Genomic DNA, 13774 nt, shown 5'->3' with positions numbered 1-13774 from the left:
AGGCCTTCAAACAGTCTCAAATGCCACATCTATAGTGCAAGAGGGGTACCCTGATGTGCCAAAGTTCCCAAGGGCCTCAGGGACCCAGGGCAGTGCTCACACCAAGGTCCTCTTAGAATCACCAGCTTGTGCAGTGTGGAGTAGTCAGCCCCAGTATGTCAAAGTTCAGAAGAGCCTCATGGACTCCAAAGCAATGCTCACACTGGAGGGGCAGGAGCCTAAGTGTTCTAGGAATTGAAGTGGATAGTGCTTTATAAGAGTAGTTTTGAGAAAATAGTTTTTTTTAGACTCTTCAGGAAATAAGGAGCAAACAGGGTCACTCTTGGAACTCAGGCAAAGGTTTCAGCAAACAACATTTAGAAACAAATATCTTAGTTTATTGGCTGTTACTAAGTGACCAAACACAGAAGCAAGGCATGCTGAGGACCAAAACAACCACATATAAGGGATAGTAGGGATAGGGAAGCAAGGTATCAAGATAGGGAGAACATGCTTAGTAGGGGGTAAACAAGACATAGATCTAACTTTAGACATAAGTAAACATGCAAACTTGCTGAAAGCAGAACCCCTAGTTCTAATTAAAAAGACAAAGGTCAACATGCTATTGTAGTAAACACATGTATTGGACAGGAGTAGACATAAACACATGGATTGAATATTAATAGATATGCTAGGAAACACATAGTTAGACATGCTATTGACTACATAGAAGTAGCCACATAGATTGGATAGAAATAATCATGCTAACCAACACATGGATTTGAACAGAAGTAAGTATGCTGGTAAACACACAAATTCAAACAGAAGTAACATGTTGATTAACACACAGATTTAAACAGAAGTAGCATGCTGACAAACACGCAAATTTAACCAGAAGTAGCATGCTGATAAACACACAGATTTAAACAGGAGTAGCATGCTGATAAACACACAAATTTAAACAGAAGTTGCATGCTGATAAACACACAAATTAATTGAATGACAAGGGTAGAGACATACCAGTTAAGGAAGCAGAAACAGAAGGTAAAGTAGACAAGATTCAACAGCCTAGCCTTGGCTTTCAGCCGGCTAGTCAAGCAGTGATCACAAGTAGCAGAGAGAGAGATGAGAGGAAAGTTTTGTGTGTGTGTGTATATGTTCGTCCCCAAGGTGAATGAGATGTATATATATATAGGAGTCGAATAGTGTAGGTCAATAAGGCAAGACAAATTGACATTGCAAAAATAAGGTAAAGAAGTAATCAAATAATCAATCAAGCTTGATTGGGGGTAGGAAATTAGGGAATTATACCATAATTAACTCTAATTGAATTTCAAATAAGGCAAGAAGTAGGTTTGGCAGTCAATTAGGGTTAGAACCCTTAAATAAAGTAATTAGCTTCACAAATAAGGTAACACGGGTAATCAGAGACCAATCAAAGGGCCAATCAACCCACAGATAGACAAGAGATGTCAATTAAGAACTCAGGATTAAGGAAAACAAATCAGAGATCAGTAAATTAGTTTAGTAAACAAATCAAACCCTAGATAATTAGGCTAATCATTCAATTATTCAAACAATAAAGGGCAATAGGTTAAAATCAAACACTGAATAGTCAAGCAATTGGCCTAGAAACATAACCATGTGAGAAAGATCAACAGAAATATAAAAACTTCAGAAAACCTTTTGCAAAAATAGAAGTGGAAACCCCATATAATTAGAAAGATACCTAGGGTTGATTAGTAGCAGGAAGATTAGGAGAACTTTAAAATAGCCATGGAAACAGAAAGCACTTCAAACATACAGAGATTCGAACGACAGAAATCAGAGAAATCAAAATCCTAAAGTAGCGTAGTGCTAAAAATCGGTTGGTAGCAGAAAAGTAAAAGAACCTTAAAGAACAGCCGTGGGAATTTGAAAACACTTCGAACATGCAGAGGATTGAACAACAGATAATAAAGAAATCAAACCTAAGATAACATAGTGCTAGATATCGACTAATAGTGAAGAAACAAGAAACTCTTTAAAGAAAAATTAACGACAAAGTCAGAAACTTTCCAGATCTACAAAGATCTGGATGAATTCGTATTTGAAATGAGGGTTTTGAAGAAAGAATGAAAGGATAAAGAGAATCCAGTCTCAAATAAGAGATTTGAACCGTAAAATCATCGGAATAGTAACACTCACAACCATAGACGAACTCTCAGAGAGTCTTGAACCAGATCTGGTTAGATCTCTTCGAGATTTTTCCAGGAAATCATAAGAACGAGCAACCAGGAGACGTAGAAGATTAGTAGGAGCCTCAAACGGCCATGAAAATCCCTGGGTCGAGTGAGAATCAGAGGGAGTAGGATTAGTTTTGGGTGGCGGCGGCTAGGGTTAGGTTTAGGTCTCAAAGAGACGGAGAGGATGGGGGATTCTAGGGGGGCCGCTCGGTAAGAATGAATTAGGTTCAGGGGGGTCGTTTGGTTAAAATTGGTAAGAAGTGATGGTGGACGTTGATCTCTATGATCAACGACCAGGATTTAGAGGGTTTGAGGTCGGGTAAGATTTAATTTGGGCTAGGGGTAGTTGGTTTGGTTCTGGTCTTAGTGGGTTAGGGATTTGGGCTATTTAATTCAGGCCAGGTCCGAAAATAAAAAGAGGTCATTTGTTAAATACCCATTTAATTGCTAAAATAATTTTTTTTAAAACAGTTAATAAATTATAAAAATGACTTTCATGCCTAGAAATGTATTAAAATAATTACTTAGTATTTTAAAAATATAAAAGTCTATTTTCTAGTAAAACAATGTAATAATGCATGCATGGGCTATAATTTCAAAGTAATTAAAATTATAACCCCAAAAATATAAATGCGGCTATTTGTGAAATAATTAAAACTTAGTACAAATGCAAATGGTAAAATTAAGCCACAAAATTATTATAATACTATTTGTGATGCAATTAGTGATTGTTTATATAAATAAAATGCTGGGATAAATTAATTAAAAGTCCCTTAAAAATGTAGAAATTATGGAAAAATGTCAATTGATGCTAATGCATAGTTTGGAAGGCATACATGCATTTTAAAGATATTATAGGGAAAATTCGGGTATCAACAGCTGCCCCTCTTTACCCGGAAAGGATGAAAGAGTTTTCGGGTAAAGAAATGATGGCCAATTTTGACCGATTGGGATGTTTCAAAAAATAGAGGCCGAACCCTGGTCTCTGAGCTGCCTACATATCCCTGGCTTTACAGGAATCAGGCCATGTGTAGTTCTGGATTCATCGGCGGAATATACCGATGAAGTCATCACAAGAACGGACACGAGACTTTGAAATGGGTGGAAAGATGGTTATGGTGAGCAGTCAGATTTGAGATAATTTGAAAGAACTGGAGCGGGATTGCTCCTGTTGGGGTAGCGGTTGCTTATCGGGTCACCTGCAAGTAAAGAGATACTACAAGTATATATTTGTGCGGAAATTTAAACACGATGCAGATTCCCTTCAGACCATGAGAATTGTCTTTGGACGGTTGAGGATGACGTCCTTAGACCATGATGTCCTAGGCCATGAATTGTTCGGTGGGGGATTCGCAGGCCATGAAATGATGCTCTCGGGCCATGAAAATGGTGCCTCCGAACCATGACACCTTTGAATAATGATATGCAAATTTGAGAGATCCTCAGGCCATGGCATGGTGTCTTCCAGCTATGAGTATGATGCCTTTAGAAAATGCCGCATTTGGACAAGTTGGTGATATTTCAGCCCATGAGATGCAATAATATGATGCTAAAATCAACAAGACAAGGCTTAGTCTTGTGAGGTTGAGGGCAGAGCTTAGCCCGAAAGAGGAGCAAATAGATAGTGCCAGAGAGACAGTGCTTAGTCTCGGCAAATAAAGGCGATAATTGGCCTTATGCAAATAGGAGACAGAGCTTAGCCTCATGCGAGATTCGGGACAGGGCTTAGTCCCATGTAGATGGAATGCAGAGCTTAGTCTTATGCAGATATGGAGGCAGGGCTTAGCCTCATGCAGGATTCGGGACAAGGCTTAGTCCCATGCAAATGGAAGGTAGAGCTTAGCCTTATGCAGATATGGAGGCAGGGCTTAGCCTCATGCAGATGGAGACAGAGCTTAGTCTCATGCAAGATTCGAGACAGGGCTTAGTCCCATGCAAATGGAAGGCAGTGCTTAGCCTTATGCAAAATGGAGGCAGGGCTTAGCTTCATGCAGATATGGAGGCAGGGCTTAGCCTCATGCAGGATTCGGGACAGGACTTACTCCCATGCAAATGGAAGGCAGAGCTTAGCCTTATACAGATATGGAGGCAGGGCTTAGCCTCATCCAGATTGAGACAGAGCTTAGTCTCATGCAAGATACGGGACAGGGCTTAGTCCCATGCAAATGGAAGGCAGTGCTTAGCCTTATGCAAAATGGAGGCAGGGCTTAGCCTCATGCAGATACGGAGGCAGGGCTTAGCCTCATGCAGATGGAGACAGAGCTTAGTCTCATACAAGATTCAGGACAGGGCTTAGTCCCATGCAAATGGAAGGCGGTGCTTAGACTTATGCAAAATGGAGGCAGGGCTTAGCCTCATGCAGATATGGAGGTAGGGCTTAGCCTTATGCAGTTGGAGACAGAGCTTAGTCTCATGCAAGATTCGAGACAGGGCTTAGTCCTATGCAAATGGAAGGCAGTGCTTAGCCTTATGCAAAATGGAGGCAGGGCTTAGCCTCATGCAAAATGGAGGCAGGGCTTAGCCTCATACAGGATTCGGGACAGGGCTTAGTCCCATGCAAAAATAAAATAGCAGGTGATAGCAGAGTTTTCTTAGCTGATAATAGATTTCAGCATCACGGTTGTTATGAAGATTGTGACTTGGAAGCATGTATATTCTTCGCTCCTGTATCCAAAGAAAAATCGTGAGTTCTATAAAGGGGAAGGTCGGTTCGTGCCTCCATCGGCTTGCTTGGCTTACTTCGCTTGGTCCGAAGGTCCTGTTCAAATCATTGGGGGGTAGTGTTGGCTAAACGGAGTCATTTTACAAGCAAGCATGCATAGTTTCAAAGACGTAATAGAAATATATTATTTTAGAAATTGGTTAGATAAACCAGTGATTGTGACACAATCCGAGACATCGCAACCTCTCATGCTATAGAATTTTGAGGGTCCTCCTCAAAATTCTGCCCCAGTTAGATGGACACGTCTGACTGCTGCTCATGCTGCGATCGGCTGAAATTGCTTCGGAATTTTGAGGGTCCTCCTCAAAATTATGCCCCAGTTTCTGATTGACTTCTCACATTCTGGCATATGATGGCGTTGGCTGGACTTGCTCCGGAATTTTGAGGGTCCTCCTCAAAAATCTGCCCCAGTTTATGGTTTTGGGGGGGGGGGGGGAATGAAAATTTTATTATGATATGACCGAACCCACAGGGCTGCCTACGTATCCCCTCTTAAACGGGAATCAGGTCAAGCATAGTTCAATTTACATCATTTTGTGAAAATATAAATAGTTACACATAGTATCGTTTGACTGCATCTGAGTTGATCGGTTTTGGCCAGACTTCTCCGTCCATTTCTGCAAGTATGAGGGCTCCTCCTATCAATACTCTATGAACCATGTAAGGGACTTGCCAGTTGGGAGAGAATTTCCCTTTGGCTTCGTCCTGATGCGAAAAGATCTTCTTCAACACCAGCTGCCCCGGTATGAACTGTTTCTGCTGGACTCTTTTGTTGAAGGCTCTGGACATTCTGTTCTGATAGAGCTGCCCATGACACACTGCATTCATCCTTTTTCCGTTGATCAGGGATCTCCACTTCAATGGGAATAACAACTTCAGTACCATAAACCAGTAGGTAGGGAGTTGCCCCGGTTGATGTGCGGACTATGGTACGATATCCCAATAAAGCGAATGGCAGCTTCTCGTGCCATTGTTTGTGCTTTTCTACCATGTTTCTCAGTATCTTCTTGATATTTTTGTTAGTGGCTTCTATAGCTCCGTTCATCTGAGGTCTATAGGCTATGGACTTCTTGTGCTTGATTTTGAAAGTCTCACACACGGTCTTCATCAGATCACTGTTGAGATTGGAGGCATTGTGAGTGACGATGATTCTGGAACTCCAAACCAGCAAACAATCTGGTCGCGGACAAAATCTGCTATGACCTTCTTAGTTACCGCCTTGTAGGATGCTGCTTCGACCCATTTGGTGAAGTAATCAATAGCTACCGAGATGAACCGATGCCCATTTGAGGCGGTGGGCTCGATCGGACCAATGACATCCATTCCCCAGGCGGCGAATGGCCAAGGTGAGCTTGTTGCATTGAGCTCATTTGGCGGCACTTTTATCATATCGGCATATACTTGACATTGGTAGCATTTTCGGACATATTAGACACAATCTGTCTCCATGGTCATCCAGAAATAACCGGCTCTAATTATCTTCTTGGCCAAGACAAAGCCATTCATATGCGGGCCGCAGTTCCCAGCATGTATCTCCTCAAGTAGCTTAGAAGCTTCTTTTACGTCGACACACCTTAGCAATCCCAAATCGGGAGTTCTCTTGTACAAGGTTCCTCCGCTGTGGAAGAAATTGTTGGACAATCTTCGAAGCATACGTTTCTGAGTATGATTTGCATGCTCCGGATATTCTCCTTTTGCCAAGTATTCTTTGATATCGTGAAACCAAGGCTTCCCGTCTGTTTCTTCTTCAGCATGGGCACAATATGCCGGTTGACTTTGGATCCTTACTGGGATGGGATCAATGAAGTTCTTGTCGGGATGCTGTATCATAGATGACAAAGTGGCCAATGCATCGGCAAACTCGTTCTGAATCCTGGGAACATGCCGAAACTCTATCATTGTAAACCTCCTTCTCAATTCCCGCACATGGTGTAGATATGGCAATATCTTGGAATTCTTGGTGGCCCATTCTCCTTGTACCTGGTGCACAAGCAAATCTAAACCACCGATTACCAGCAGCTCCTGAATATTCATGTCGATGGCCATGTTGAGCCCTAGTATGCAGGCTTCATACTCTGCCATGTTGTTTGTGCAGGGAAATCTGAGTTTAGCAGATATCGGATAATGTTGGCCATTTTCTGATACCAAAACGGCTCTAATGCCGACTCCCTTTAAATTTGCCACTCCGTCAAAGAACATTCTCCAACCGTCGTAGGACTCAGCAATATCTTTTCCTATGAATAGCACCTCTTCATCGAGAAAATACATTTTCAGGGGTTCGTATTCTCCTTCCACAGGGTTCTTAGCAAGATGATCTGCTAGTGCCTGTCCCTTGATTTCTTTCTGAGTCACATAAACAATGTGGAACTCGCTTAACAGGATTTGCCACTTAGCCAGCTTGCTAGTGGGCATGGGTTTCTGAAAGATATATTTCAAGGGATCCATCCTTGATATGAGGTATGTTGTGTAGGCACAAAAATAATGCCTCAGCTTCTGAGCTATCCAGGTCAGAGCACAACAGGTACGTTCCAATAGAGAGTATCGCACTTCATATGGAGTGAACTTCTTACTTAGGTAATAGATAGCTTGTTCCTTTCTCCCTGTCTCGTCGTGCTACCCCAGAACGCAGCCGAAGGCTCCATCTAATACTGCAAGGTAGAGTAGCAAGGGTCTTCCTCGCTCTGGCGGGACCAAGACTGGTGGTGTCGATAAGTACTCCTTGATCTTGTCGAAAGCCTTTTGACAATCTTCGGTCCAACTAGTTGCAGCATCTTTCTTCAACATCTTGAAAATTGGCTCATATATAACTGTGGACTGGGCTATGAGCCGGCTGATGTAGTTTAGTCGTCCTAGAAAACTCATTACATCTTCCGTATTCTTCAGCGGCGGTAGCTCCTGGATGGCTTTGACTTTTGACGGATCCAATTCTATCCCTCGGCGACTGACAATGAACCCCAGTAACTTTCCGGCAGGAACCCCGAATGCACATTTTGCGGGGTTTAGTTTCAAGTTGTATTTCGGTAGTCTGTCGAAAAACTTCCTCAAATCGGCTATATGATATGTGTCTTTCTTGGATTTAATGATGACATTGTCCACATATATTTCGATCTCCTTATGTATCATGTCATGAAAAATGGTAGTCATAGCCCTCATGTAGGTGGCCCCAGCATTTTTTAGATCGAATGGCATCATCTTATAACAGTATACTCCCCATGGTGTAATGAAAGCCGTTTTCTCAGCGTCCTCTTCGTCCATCCAGATCTGATGGTAACTGGCAAAACAATCCACAAATGACCGGAGCTCATGCTTGGCATAATTGTTGATTAGGATGTGTATGTTTGGAAGCGGGAAATCATCCTTTGGGCCGGCCCTATTGAGATCTCGATAATCAATGCAGACCCTGACCTTCCCATCCTTCTTTGGAACTGACACGACGTTGGCTAGCCAAGTTGGGTATTCAAACACCCTGAGGACCTTGGCCTTGATTTGCTTAGTAACCTCCTCCTTGATTTTCAGACTCATGTCAGGCTTGAACTTCCTGAGTTTCTGTTTTACTGGTGGACATGCTGGGTTTGTGGGCAACAATGGATGTACTTAACCCAGTCATATAATTGTATTACCATGCAAAGATGTCCTCATACTCTTTCAAGAACTGTGTGTACTCTTCTTTTTCTTATGGCGACAAGTGGATGCTGATACGGGTTTCCTTGATAGTTTTGGAGTCTCCCAAGTTGATTATTTCTGTTTCGTCCAGATTGGACTTAGGCTTGTTCTCAAAGTCTTCTACTTCTCTGACAATTTCCTCGGGTATGACATCTTCTTCTTCCGAATCACTATCCTTTTGTTGCGTTGTCTCATTACATGTCACAGTTGTTGGTTCATCGAGACAGGAAATAGTAATGCTTTATAGATAAAGATATGAGAGAAAAATGGTAATAATAAATGTTGATTCATTGAAACATAAAAGCGATTTAACAACGTTTTTGGAATATTGGAATTATTATTTAAAGAAAAATGCCAAAAGGAAAATCATTTTTTTAGAAAATAAACAAAACAATATTGTTCAGCCTTGCTACCACGGGACTCGTCGGGCCCTGGATGGTCTGACAGTCCAATTCTTGAGGAATGATCCTCTCTCCATAGCTCGGATGGTAGGGCCTTCCTCCTCCTCCTCCTCAACAATTACACAACATTCCATGTCCTCATCCTCCAAGAACAGGTTCCTTCCTCTGATCCCCATATGATGTCGGCCTATTGGAAAGTTTGACTCAAATGCGGTATAGGCTGATCCAATGGATAGTACGAACCTCACCATGGTGGTGACCAGTCATTGTATTCTTGCCAGGTGTATTGATATCCCAGCCCAAAAGTGGTACCATGGTACTTTGGCTGTATTGGCTTGGTGATTCCTTGAAGATTTTTACCAAGACCCTTGCCAGGCTCATACCCTCCCTAGTTCATCATGCTTACTATCTTGCCATCCCACCGCTTATCTTTGTCGATTGCATTTACCCGCTCGATGTGATGATAAGTTTCTCCGCCTAGCTTTCTCCTATTCTCGACCATCGAAATAGTCTGACGGGTGTAAATGAGGTTGCTCCCGTCTCCATGGATAATCACCTCCTAATGGTTCCACTCAAACTTTACTGTCTGATGCAAAGTTGATGCCACGGCCCCAACGGCGTGTATCCATGGTCTTCCTAACAGCAGATTGTAGGATGCAGATATGTCCAGCACCTGAAACTCGACATCAAACCACGTAGTCCCCATTTGCAGACAGAGATTAATTTCCCCGATGGTTGCCCTCTGAGACCCATCAAATGCCTTTACGTTCATGGTCCCTTCTCGTATCTCGTATAGGCTTTTGCCCAACCTCTTCAGCGTTGTTAATGGGCAAATATTGAGACTGGATCCTCCATCAATCAGGACCCTGGTAATGAAGTAGTCTTCGTATTGCACTGTGATATGCAGTGCCCTATTGTGATTCAAACCCTCATGCGGTAACTCATCCTCGTGGAAAGTGATTTTGCGACTTTCCAATACCTGTCCCACCATGTTAGCCATTTCTCCGCTTGTGATGTTATCGGGCACATATGTTTCGTTCAATACTTTCATCAGAGCATTCCCGTGTGCTTCTGAATTCTGTAGCAGCAACAGGATAGATAGTTGAGCAGGAGTCTTGTTCAGATGGTCGATGACTGTATACTCCCTTGCTTGTACTTTCCTCCAGAGGTCATCTGGACCTGTTTAAATAACGGGAGGTCTGTTAGAGGCCTGTTTACTGGACTCTCCCAAATGCTCGGGTGAATAGACCCTTCCAGTCCTAGTCATCCCTTGTGTAGCACCAGATTCCCCCATCTTGGTTTTCCCTTTTCTTCTAGCTTCGGCCACATAATCCCATGGTACAGCCTCGGTGCTGAAAGGCGGTGTGGTTGATACTGTCACTATAAATGGTGTGACTACCCTCACCTCAAATGGAATAGGTGCAGCTGCAGGGGGTGCTACCTCAACTTCAAATGGGATTGATGTTGTTACCTCGACCTCCACTGGCGGTTGTACCTGCACTATAATGGGATTGAGTGTGACTGCGGGTTTCTTGGGGCCGTCACCCTCTTTGATAAGTCTAATTGATCCCTCCGGATCCCATTCTTCATCCATCTCAATCACATTGACACCTTCACCCCTATGATCTGGGAGGGGGTTATTGCGGATATTAGGCGCGGCCTCCTTTGCCTGGATGATCTTGTTGTCAATCAAAGTTTCGATAATGTCCTTCAAAGTGCGGCGTTCGTCAATGGTGTGCCCTTTCATACTGGAATGGTACGCACAAGTCTTATTTGGGTTAACCCATTGGGATGAGTTCTCCGTGGCCACAACAGAGATGGGAGAGACGTAACCAGCAGCCTTCAACCTTTCATATAGCTGGTCGATGGGTTCAGCAATGGAAGTGTATTGTTTGGGTGGTCTGCGGTCAAAATTAGGCTGCACTCTTGGGTAATTTTGACGAGATGGAGGTGACTGAAAATGAGATTGTTTACTGTGAAAATGGTAATAATAATTAAATTTGATTTTGTGAGGTTCTAAAAATACGTGATCTATTTTTATGTCGGTTTTTAGGCAGTTGATGTTATGTGAAAGACTTAGAAGCGAGATAAGAGCTTAGAAACGAGAAATTAACCAAACCGAATCATTGTCAATCGGGGCCTCGAGATCGAGTTGGATGCTCGGGTGGGAGCTACCGAGGATAGTCGCTGGGTGACTAACAGTTGTAATGAGATCAATGGCGGCTCTTTATGGCCAATAATAAGCAATAAATGAAGAACAATAAATAGAACACAATGAATGTAAGCAATAAATGAAGCAATGAACTCAAGAGAATATGTTAAAGAGTAGAGAGAATGTTCTTGCGTATTTAGTATTGAGCATCAGGTGTATACAAAATGACAGGGATCCCCTTTTTATAAGAGGGGGAATCCCAACATAGTGCAAATGCATTAATTACAAATATATGGGGCAGGTATAGCTACTCAATGCACTGATACGGGTTAGAGCTAGACTTCTAGGTATTGTCAGTTCTAGTCGTCCGCCTAGGGAAATTCCCACTGTTCCACCATAACCATCGATTTGCGTTGCCTCGAGGTTGGACACCGATGTCCCCTCGGGATAAAATTTGATCGTGGTCTTGAGCCTTTGGAAACCTTGCTCACGAGGCGTTGTAATGGTCGAAAATTGGACCCTCCAATTTTACCATACATAGAGATGGTTGGGAATTATAGGTGTGATAGGCAGTGGCTGGTTGGGAATATCTGGTGGACGAGGGTTGATATGTAGGTGGAGGTGACGGTTGATAGGTGGGTGGAGGTGCTTGATATGTGGGTGGAGGTGCTTGATATGCAAGTGGGGAGGTTCGGTATACGAATGGAGTTTTGGGTCCTTGGGCGACCATTACTGCTCCCACGTCCTTCTTCTTAGATATACCCCCTGACTGCAATGCTTTATTAGTGGCCTGCAATGCCTCAAAGTTTGTTACCATTCCGCTCTTGATGCCTTCTTCGATCCTTTCACCAAGTTTAACCATCGATTGGCGTTGCCTCGAGTTTGGACACCGATGTCCCCTCGGGATAAAATTCGATCGTGGTCTCGAGCCTTTGGAAACCTTGCTTACGAGGCATTGTAATGGCCGAAAATTGGACCCTCCGATTTTACCGTACACAGATAGTCCCCGCATTTCTTAGAGTGGAACGATAAGAAACGACTTTGATATCTATCTCTTTGAACTTTCCCGTGATAATGTCATACTTATGACGTGGACCTTCATGATAACTGAGGCGTCCCGTCGGTTCATCTTTTCAGTGTCATTCAATACACTATCGATTCTTGTTCTTTAATGCAAATAACGTCGCCGTCGATTTGGCTCCCAAAAAATGCATTGATTGCGCCTGCTGATATGTCTTTCAAGGGCATTAATAGGACCGTCGGTTATGCTGCCACCCCCTATAAATGGAAGCCTCCTGGAACCATTTCCTCATTCAAGTGTTTTCCAATATCCTTCCACCTCTTCTTTCTCTTCATCCTCATCCATTGATATCTCTCATGTTTGAGGCTTGCGGCCTTAAGGTCACATGGTGTCGTCCTCGTCAGTTAGGCCACAGCCCCTTTCTTGGGCTTTCCCTTGCCGAGCGAGATTGTACTGACTTGCCATTGTTGTTGTTGTCATTGTCTCGAGATGATGGAATATGAATACCGATTTTTTCTCACTCAGGAAGATATTCGGATTCTACACCGCTGCTCAGGAGAGCGTCCGGACTTTACTCCGCTGCTCACCCTTCTACTCCGGCCTGGTGTGGCACTTCATCTCCTTTGCCTTCCTCGACCTTTGAGACATTGTTGGTGGGGGGATCGAGATCAGGCTTCTGGAGATGTGATTCCCAAGGGGGCGGCAGTCGAACATAATGCCGCCGAGAATATACCCCCGAGAACAGCTTAGACTCTTGGCTTTCATTGTATGTATTTTCTTTTGCTTCTTTGTTTCTGTGTAAGGACCCTTTGTGGGCCTTTGTAATCATATGTAAGGACCCCTCATGGGCTTTGTAACTGTTGTCTATTAATGGAAAAGATGTTTCTTCAATTCATCTTCGTTGTATGCTACATTTCCCTTTATCTATGCTTGTGAAGAATCTGAGTGCTTGACCCTACCGATTGGTGCAAACACCGAGCCCTGGTGCGAGTATTTCTTCTGACTTTTGATTGATTGACACGGCTCCCTGCAGAACCCTTTGCCGTTCCTTGGGCCGAGCCCGGATTGGACTGATAACCTCGGGTCATCGGGACCCTGACTTCGAGTTGAATAGAGACTGCCTTTAGGCTTTCGAGAGCAGTCCCCGAGTGGGGGTTTGCTCAAACCCGGGCCACCTGGAAACTTGTTTTGAACCTAGTGTAGATTGTCTTGCGGCATTGTAGATAGATCACGGATGATGGTTTACCCGGGTTTAGATGGTACCCCGAGGCCAAACCCATATGAATAGAGTTTAAGCGCTTATTTTCTTCTTGAGAGAAGCCCTCGAGATCGGGTACCATCTCGGGACTTGTAATGACATTGATGGCTTTCTGGAGCCAATCTTCCTCTTGGTGGAGGTCCCCGAGATCGGGTACCATCTCGGGACTTATAGTGATATTAATGGTTTAATTGGAGCCTGTCTCTTTTTGTGGAGGTCCTCGAGGTCGGGTACCACCTCGGGACTTGCAATGATGCCAATGGCTTCTTTGAGCCTAACTTCTTTTTGATGGAGGTCCTCGAGGTCGGGTACCACCTCAGGACATGCAATGATGCCAATGGCTTCTTGGATCC

The sequence above is a fragment of the Nicotiana attenuata genome, unplaced genomic scaffold (assembly GCF_001879085.1).
Source record: "Nicotiana attenuata strain UT unplaced genomic scaffold, NIATTr2, whole genome shotgun sequence".
Taxonomy (NCBI): Eukaryota; Viridiplantae; Streptophyta; class Magnoliopsida; order Solanales; family Solanaceae; genus Nicotiana; species Nicotiana attenuata.
The sequence above is the reverse complement of the archived record's forward strand: the minus strand, read 5'-3'. Positions refer to the sequence as shown.